The sequence below is a fragment of the Podarcis cretensis genome (genome assembly GCF_951804945.1).
Source record: "Podarcis cretensis genome assembly, chromosome: 9".
NCBI lineage: Eukaryota > Metazoa > Chordata > Lepidosauria > Squamata > Lacertidae > Podarcis > Podarcis cretensis.
Window position 1 is genome coordinate 42,566,209 of NC_137178.1, and position 9,337 is coordinate 42,575,545.

At 40.3% G+C, this 9,337-nt stretch overlaps 1 long non-coding RNA gene across 1 annotated transcript; it reads right to left on the bottom strand.

Moving 5' to 3' along the window:
* Nucleotides 1-416: 416 nt before the first annotated feature.
* On the bottom strand, nucleotides 417-8,882 carry LOC307224031. Its single transcript, XR_013842377.1, has 3 exons — nucleotides 8,679-8,882; nucleotides 8,364-8,462; nucleotides 417-712 (listed from the first exon to the last, which is right to left on the bottom strand). It is a non-coding gene; the product is annotated as an uncharacterized lncRNA (long non-coding RNA).
* Nucleotides 8,883-9,337: the final 455 nt, after the last annotated feature.

Here is a 9,337-nt window from a genome sequence, read left to right on the forward strand (position 1 = left end):
TTTTTTGAGATGCCTGCCACTTTTCTTTCTTGTTGGAATTGTCTGCCTTTGTGCCTTCAATATTTCACCTCTAAGAAGCCCATTCCTCTTGGATTCCCTTCTCTTTGAATATTTCTGACTGTGCCATCTTACCCAGTATTTCTTTAAGCTTTTTGAAACCAGCTTTCTTAAAGTCCAGAGTGCATGTCCAACTACATTCAGCTTTCCCTTGCCTCTGTATCATGAAACCCAAGAGGACAGGGTCACTTCCCCCCAAGGTTCCCAGTCATCTACTTCCTCCTCCTCTCAGGCCCAAGAGAGATGATTCCCTTGTTACTTTTTCCACCTCCTGGGAAATGAAATTGTCAGCAAGACAACTCATGAATATGTGGGACCTTACATTCTTGGCAAAAAAACTGGATACTGTAATTTTAGCATCCATTCTAAGAATTCTTTTTAATCGTACACTGCATTTTTGCAGTAAAAAGCTAGGTGTTGAAACAGGGCATTGTACTAAACTTTCAGAACCGCTAATTAGAGATATTTTGCTTTTAAGGTGCACATTTTACTCTGCCACCAATGACTTCTGTATTCTTAGTAGAAAATTCTGTCTTTCATAATGCATTATAATACATTGTGCAGCATATTCTTTCCTTAATTGGTTTCCTTGGAGTTTAGCTTGTCTCTAATTGCAAATCAGGAGCATCATTCATGCACAGATCCTTGTAAAATACTGAAAAAGAAATTGACATAAAAAGGTTACAGGAAGGGGGTGAGTTAAAGAGCAAGTGTGAGTTTAAAATACAGGGAATTCTCTCCTATTTTAAGTTGTATTCTATAGTTGGCAATGCATTACAGGATTTGTCTACCAGCCAAAGGTTTGAAGTTCAAGATCTATGAATGAACTAATTCATTTTATTCAATAAACCATTTGTATGTATTTTTTCTTTTTATGTAGACAGTCTCTCTCCCCCTCTCTCTCTCTCCCTCTCTCTCTCAGCTGACCTGAGCACCAGGTTAAGTAGTTCTTTGAATACTTACGGAGAAATCATTTAGAAGGCTTACCAACCAATTTCTTCCTTTCTCTATATTCTCATCACATTTGTATGTTCCTTTTTAGGCCATTCATCACACACACACACACACACACACACTTTTATTATTTCACAAGAGAAAGAGGACAGTCTTTTAAATATGTGTGTGTGTAAAACACAACGGCTAAGCAGTTTTTATAATATAGAAGATGGACCAGTTCCATAAGATGGGAGGGGGAGGACACACAATGTATTACAGAAGTTCTGCTTCTACCTGTGGGGTCAGTTGCAGAGGGTGTCATTGGCTGATTATGCCTTGGCACCCTGGTTGTTAAGCTGTAGGGTGCCACAAGCTTCTATTCTACCCCCAAGCCTGCTCAACATCTGTATGAAGATTTCAGGGAGCATCATCTTCCTTCTTGTCACACTTAAGCAGATGGGTGAAATCTGCTAATCAACTAGAAATGATTAGTTCCTCCTCAAGTTATTGAGCATTGGTCTGGATGACGTTTAGATTCCTTTTCATCCTTTTTGTGTTTTCATAAAGACTTTCTCCCACACATGAATTTGAGTGCTTGGAGATAGCTTTCCTTGTTCACAAAAAATAATCACTCTGGAATAAAGCTATAATGTAGAATGTCACACCTAATTTGAGATTTTGACAAGGACTAGAACCTCCAGACACTTTTTAAATTATTTGGCATTTCTTTATGACATATACAGTTGTCACATGCCTGGCAAATATGGAACTATGATGCTCTGATAAAGTTGACAGTCTTTATTTTATGTGCCTGTTTTATAGTTTTGTTTTTCATCTTTTTTTGGCTCTGAAGACAGTTCGGAAACTTCAGCTAGTGCAGAATTCAATGGCCAGGTTGCTCACCAGAGCAAGATAGTTTGAGCATATTACACCGATCCTTGTCTGACTGCATTGGCTACCAATTAGTTTCCAAGCCCAATTCAAAGTACTGGTTTTGACCTATAAAGACTTAAACAGCTCAAGACTGCAATACCTCAAGGACCACCTCTTTCCATATGAACCTACTCGGACCCTGATATCATCTTCTGAAACCCTTCTTTGTGTGCCTCCTCCTCAAGAGGTCCGGAGGGTGGCAACACGAGAATGAGCCTTCTCTGCAGTGGCTCCCCATCTGTGGAATGCTCTCCCCAGGGAAGTTTGCCTGGCACCTTCATTATACACCTTTAGGCACCAGGCAAAAACGTTCCTTTTTAACCAGGCCTTTGGTTGATTTGATTGACATCCTATGCCCTTTTAAAATGTTGATTGGGGAGGTATTGGGTTGTTTTTATTTTGATTATATATTTTGTGGTTTCATACTTTGATTTTGTTCTGTGAACCTAATAAATAAATAAATAAATAAATAAATAAATGCTAAAGTTAGATCTGCTGTTACTTACTACATTGTACTAATTTTGGGCATATAGAAAATTGATATGCAAGTGACTCCTCTATGAAACGTGTGTGGGACAATGTAAGGATGCATTGTTTATTATTTATTTATTTCAAAACTCATCATGAAAATTTGCTGGCATTTTTGTGGAATTTTCCCTCGAATATACACATCTTTGCGAGCAATTTCCCCATATACTATGCATTTTATGTGCTATTTCCCACAAATGTATGCATTTTACACTTTCTCCTAATGTACAAATTTGTGTGCAGATTATTTGGTTGAAGAACTGCTACACAAAATTCAGAGAAGTGTGAATTTTGAAGAATGGCTTCATTTGGAGTCACATATTGTTTCAGAAAGTGCAAACTAGAAAGGTTCACATCTCTGACCCTAGTACAGGGCCTGCTGTGGGGTAAAGCCGACAGTACAGGCAGGAAACAGTGTAGTTTGGGTTCTGCTTCAGGCAGCAAATTGTATTGGACCAGCATAGGTAGGGGCAGTAGACAGAATGTCAGTATTGGACTGGGAAAATCTGGCTTCATACCTCTGAAGCTTAATTTGTGGACCTGGACCAAGGATTCACTTTATGTTGAACTTACTCCAAAGGGCTGTTGATAGTGTGAATCTTAAATGGTGGCTGGGTGACCCATGTCTACTTCCCAGAACTACCTTAAAGATGGACACAATAAAACTGGGATTGATAAATATGAAGATACTGATCTGTATATGGATGCTGAAGGGGAAAAGTGGTACGAGACCAATTACAAAGCTCTCTTTTTTTAATCCAAATTGTAGCCCAAGTGAACCAGAAGAGGGAGTGAGATGGTGGAGTTGAGACTCTTCTTTGCTACATTCAGTAAGTTTAAAATTAATCTTGTCATTCAGACTTAACCTTTGGAAATCAATACAGAGAGAAGGTTGGCATTGATTCCTTTACAATGAAATCTATCTTGGTTTCAAAGAAGAAAGCTGCAATAAAATTCAGGGAAATTCTAAAGGACACACACTTTCCTCGTTAAGGATTTTCTCCACCTCCCTCCCTTTTCAAAAATTCAGTTGCAAAGCGTTTCGCAAAACAGAAACACTACTATGCAACCATGCTGTGAAGTGATTAAAAATGATCAGAGTGCATGTGCTTCTTTTATTATATGTATATAGTGCCATTCTTCCATCAGAGGCCAAGGTAGTACACTGGTACCTCGGGTTAAGTACTTAATTTGTTCCGGAGGTCCGTTCTTAACCTGAAACTGTTCTAAACCTGAAGCACCACTTTAGCTAATGGGGCCTCCCGCTGCTGCCATGCCACTGGAGCACGATTGCTGTTCTCATCCTGAAGCAAAGTTCTTAACCTGAAGCACTATTTCTGGGTTAGCAGAGTCTGTAACCTGAAGCGTATGTAACCTGAAGAGTATGTAACCCGAGGTACCACTGTATCCATATGGTTCCCAGGGTGTCACTCATCCAGATAATGACGAGACCCAGACTTGCTTAGTTTCAACAAGATGGTGACCTCATGTGCCTCCACACCACAACCTGGAATCTGTACTCTACTTTTGGGGACCCTAAAAGAGAGTGGCACTTTAGATTCTCATAAGTAAGGTAATCGTTGGGTAATAAGAAGTGCAGACTATTGAGGTGAAAGCTGCAATTGAGAGATTCCCTTCTTATATGGATGGGTTTCTTGGCAGTGCTACTCATGCAGTGAGTGGAGAAGGAGAGAGATTTTATATGCTAGCCCTGCTCTCAAACTCCGTGCATATGGTGGAAAGTGAGAATGGGTCTTCCGCATAAGCTGATGCTGAAGAATTTATGTGGAACGGTATGTGAGAGCACAGCTATTTATACACAGAAGCCCCATTCTTACCTTCCACAAAATGTAAGCTGGGAGTAGATCCTTTCAGTAAAATCTCACTACTCTTGCCATGTCCATGGCAAAGGTGAGAGGAGAGGGCTCTGTAAGTAATAAGACAGAATGCTCCTCTCACTGAACATGCAGTCACCTAGATCTGCTAGAATAACACAAGGAATACTGCAAGGCTCTATTTTTAAACCGTAGCATTGTGCTTTCTTCCATCAAAATGATGCCATAGTCTACAATAATGTAAGTGTGGAATTATTCTTACCTTCCTAATTATGCCACCCCCAAAAATTTGACCATGAAAATCTAGGAGGATAGAAATGGGTGGAAGCCATGCAAACCCTTTAACAGCATCGAATTAAAAATGACTGCTTGTTTTCACTTGTCTGCTGCTGGTGATATAGAAGGACTCTTCCACGACATAGCTTAGTGCACTGCTGCTGCAGCATGCTTGCTTTTGTAGAAGAACGAGCAAGATTATTTTCTGCATTCATTTGGTTAGAATATTGCGTTTGTGTGTGTGTGAATTTTCTTGTGATTTGTTTTTCTTAAAGATAATCAAGCTCAGTCTCTTTTCTTAAAAAAAGAGAGAATCTAGAGAAAATGGAGCCTTCAGGATTTCAGAGAAAACTTGAAGCTGGCTGATAGTTAAAGAGGAATTTTATCTGGAAGTTCTGACATATCTCTATATATATCCAATTATTGGCAGCAAGAAAAGAATGAACTAAAGAAAATGTAGTGTTGTTAATTGACCTGGCCACTGGGTGTCATCCTAAGAATGCATTTTGGACAGATTAGGAAGCATTACTATGGCAACAAACGTACTGCTTTTGAGAGGGTTAAAAAAGAACATGGATTCGTTTTAAGAAGTGTAGCTTCTACCCTGTGAACACCCTGACATTGTTTGCCTTTCATACTTGGGCTATCAACTTTGTGGCATGTTGCATGATGAATGATGCAAACTAATGTGTTTGGAAGGAATGACTTGGCAAGTGTCCAGCCTCAGGACATCAGAGAACAGGAGGGCAGGCCAAAGAATGGAAAAAAGAAAGGAAGAGAAAGGATAACAATGAGCCCTTCCAAATAATGTATGGAAGTGAGAGCTGGACCATAAAGAAGGCTGATCGCCGAAGAATTGATGCTTTTGAATTATGATGCTGGAGGAGACTCTTGAGAGTCCTATCCATTCTTCAGGAAATCAGCCCTGAGTGCTCACTGGAAGGACAGATCATGAAGCTGAGGCTCCAGTACTTTGGCCACCTCATGAGAAGAGAAGACTCCCTGGAGAAGACCCTGATGTTGGGAAAGATGGAGGGCACAAGGAGAAGGGGACGACAGAGGATGAGATGGTTGGATAGTGTTTTCGAGGTTACCAGCATGAGTTTGACCAAACTGTGGGAGACAGTGGAGGACAGAGGTGCCTGGCGTGCTCTGGTCCATGGGGTCACGAAGAGTCGGACACGACTAAAAGACTAAACAACAACAACAACAGGAGCATCATGGCAGCAAACTTCTCCTAAAGCATATTTGTATTGATCAGAATACCCCACCACCACTGATGGGGATGGGCAAGACCTTTCAAAATTAATTTTACATTTATTTATTAATAGTTATATACCATCCAATAACATCAAAGTGGTGCACAGGGGTTGAAGGAGCTGGGGATGTTTAGCCTGGAAAATAGGAAACTGGGAGATATGATAGCCAACTTCAAATATCTCAAGGGCTGTCACATGGAAGATGGATCAAGCTTGTTTTCTCCAGCTCCAGAGGGTAGAATCCAAACCAATGAATTTAGGTTCCTAGAAAGGAGATTCTGACTAAACATCAGGAAGAACTTTCTGACAGTAAGAGCTGTTTGACAGTGGAACAGTTTCCCTCAGGAGGTGGGGGACTTTCCTTCCTTGGAGGTTTTTAAGCAGAGGCTGGATGGCCACCTGTCATGGATGCTTGAGCTGAGATTCCTGCATTGCAGAGGGTTGCATTTGATGACCCTCCCAATTCTACAATTCTATGATTCTATTATCAGTTTTAAGGCCTCCATAGAGCCATCCACTACAGAGATGCCCCTATCTTGTGTCACCACATGATGTGTCTTCCCCAGCAGTGGGACCATGAAAAAGACCCCCTAGATTTAAGAACCCAGCCAAGCTGGTACAGCCATTATGACTGAAAGCCATTTATAGGCTTATCCATGAACTGTGGAAGGATGCCCTCCCCCCAAAAAGGTATTCCAAAGTCATGCAATTCCTTACTGGATTCCAGACACTAAGAAAGCAAAAAGACCTTCTGGTTTCTAAGTTCTTTGTTAGCTGGCTTAGAAAGAAATCCCAAAGGTGGGGTGGGGACAGAAACTAGAACCAACAGTTCTCTTATGCAAAACATAAAAAATAAAGTTAATGGACCATTCCAGCACTGGAGTATAAGAATTAATTATGTATTTAAAACCTGCCATTCTAGCCATTATACAAATTGTATAAATATGCATCTGCTCATATAGTTGCCTAGACAAAGGAGCATTGCCATCATAATGCAATCAATCACTAAGCCAAATAGATGTATTTCAATTATAGAAATACATAATGCTGTATTGTGTTTTAAATATTCGATTGGGATCTGCCCAGAGTGGGTGGGGAAACCCAGCCAGATGTTTGGGGAATAAATTTATTATTATTATTATTATTATTATTATTATTATTATTATTATTAGGACGTGGGTGGCACTGTGGTCTAAACCACTGAGCCTCTTGGGCTTGCCGATTGCAAGGTCAGTGGTTCAAATCCCTGCAACGGGGTGAGCTCCCGTTGCTTTGTCCTAGCTTCTGTCAACCTAGCAGTTTGAAAGCATACCAGTGCAAGTAGATAAATAGGTACTGCTGCGGTGGGAAGGTAAACAATGTTTGTGTGCCTTCTGACTTCTGTCATGGTGTTCTATTGCACCAGAAGTGGTTTAGTCATGCTGGCCACATGATTCAGAAAGCTCTCTGTGGACAAGCCCTCAGCACATCCCATAGTTGCCTTTGAGAGGACTTAACCATCCAGGGGCCCTTTACGTTTACCTTTTAATTTTTTTTTATTATTTTTACCAATTATAGAGCTGAGTTTTTTAGGAAGCAGATTTGGTAGAGTTGCCAGCAAATCTGTCTAGGTTTCTACTGCCAGGGTTAGCTGCCTGTTGCAAATGGATGAACTGGGTGACTTGTGTGTACAGCCTCAAAGAAGGCATTTCATGTGATTGATCTGGTGTTGTGGAACATTCTTCCAGCAGAGATTCAGCAGGTATCCTCACTGTTAACCTTCAGACTCATTTAAGCAACAATCTTATTCTGTTGTTTAGCATGCTTTCTCCTTTAGAGGAGACAGTAACTGGTGATTATTTTGTATTTCTTTATGGTATTTATAAAACTGTAGCATTCCAAGGGACCCCAAGGGTCATCTAGTCCAACTGCTTGCAATGCAGGAATCTCAGCTAAAGCATTCCTGACAGATGCTCTGTCAGAAAGTTGTTTTCTGTATGTTTTGTTGGAATCTCCTTTCTTGTAACTTGAAGCCATTGGTGTTATGGACATGTTGTTTTACCCATTCTTTAGACTGCTGAAATTGATTTATGTACTTGTATAATGAAGGGCTGGCCAAAATATTGTCTCCAGTATCAGAAGCTACTTAGGCTTCTGATGCTGTCACTCCCATGTCCTTTCTTGTGGGTTTCTCACAGGCAGTGAAAAGAGAATGCCAGAAGAGATGCTCCTTTGGTCTGATCTACCAGGCCTCTTCTTATGCTGCATTCCTAGAGATGAAGTTGGTGAAGTTTTGCACTGCTCCGTGCATGTTAGGCAACACAGCCATGACTCTGTGGACTGGAGAAATTTAGGGTACCCTACCTAACCTTCCTGTTCCTCAAGCAATGTAAGTAATTATGAGCCAGACCCAAATGATTGTTTGATCACATACATATACCAGCCTTGTGACTCAGTAGTAAGTACTGATTTTAGACCTGAGCTCTGTGACACAGGAAATCTGGCTTCAGGGTGACTTTGGATTCCTTAAATCTCATGCCAGTGGGAAGATGACAACTACCTTTTAACAGAACCACATCCTAGCAAGGCAGCTCGTCTTTGTTCTTCAGAGGGACGGCTGATGACTTGCCTCACCCTTTCCGACTCACCACATCCACAGCTGTTTGAACAGATGCAAAAGGATGAAAATGGTTTTTTTTTTTTTTAAAAAAAAAGGAATTCAAGCCACTAATTCCCAGCAATACTTTGAAGAGGACTTTCAGAATCTTTTCGAATTTCACAGATGTTCAAGGAATATCCACACATACATACACACAAACACACACACACCATTTTAGATGAATCAACCAGAGAGAGAAATTAAACTCAGGACTACCTTTTATGTTTATAATAATTCCTGCAGTTCTCCTTCTTCTTTGCTTAATTTTCATATCCCCTATCTTAAGGTTTTCTTAAGGCACAGGATTCAAAATGGTATAAATAAATGATCTTGCTTTGTGCTTTTATGTAGATGACAAACTAGAGAAAAGGAATTGATATTGGTGGGGAGGATCCTACCAACTGGACCTGTCTTCAATACCTCTGAATATATTTTTTTTACCTTCTGTAAAGGGCCTATGTACATCCCAGCAATTTTATTTCCATTGATACTGAAATATCAGGACTGCCTGAAAAGCAGTATAGAAATACTGTAAAAAAATATATGAATTACCCCTTCTCTTTTATGAATTTCAGAGTAGCATGCTTTGATTACCCAGTAACTGTTTTATCCAATTGTTCTTTATCTTTAAACTGGACGTGGACTGGACAGCCTTTCTAATAGAGAGCTGTCTGCTGTAAAATCAGCCACACAGGATCCCTACCTGCAGAATAGGTTGGGCTAAGAGACACTACCTTACTGAGGTGTTACCAAGTGAACTTCAAAGCTCAGCAAGTATTTGAATACTGGCATCTCCAGTCAAAATCCAACTCTCTAGTCCAGGATCCCCAATATTTTTTGCCTTGGTAGAACATTAGGAAATCTAAGTTACGGCC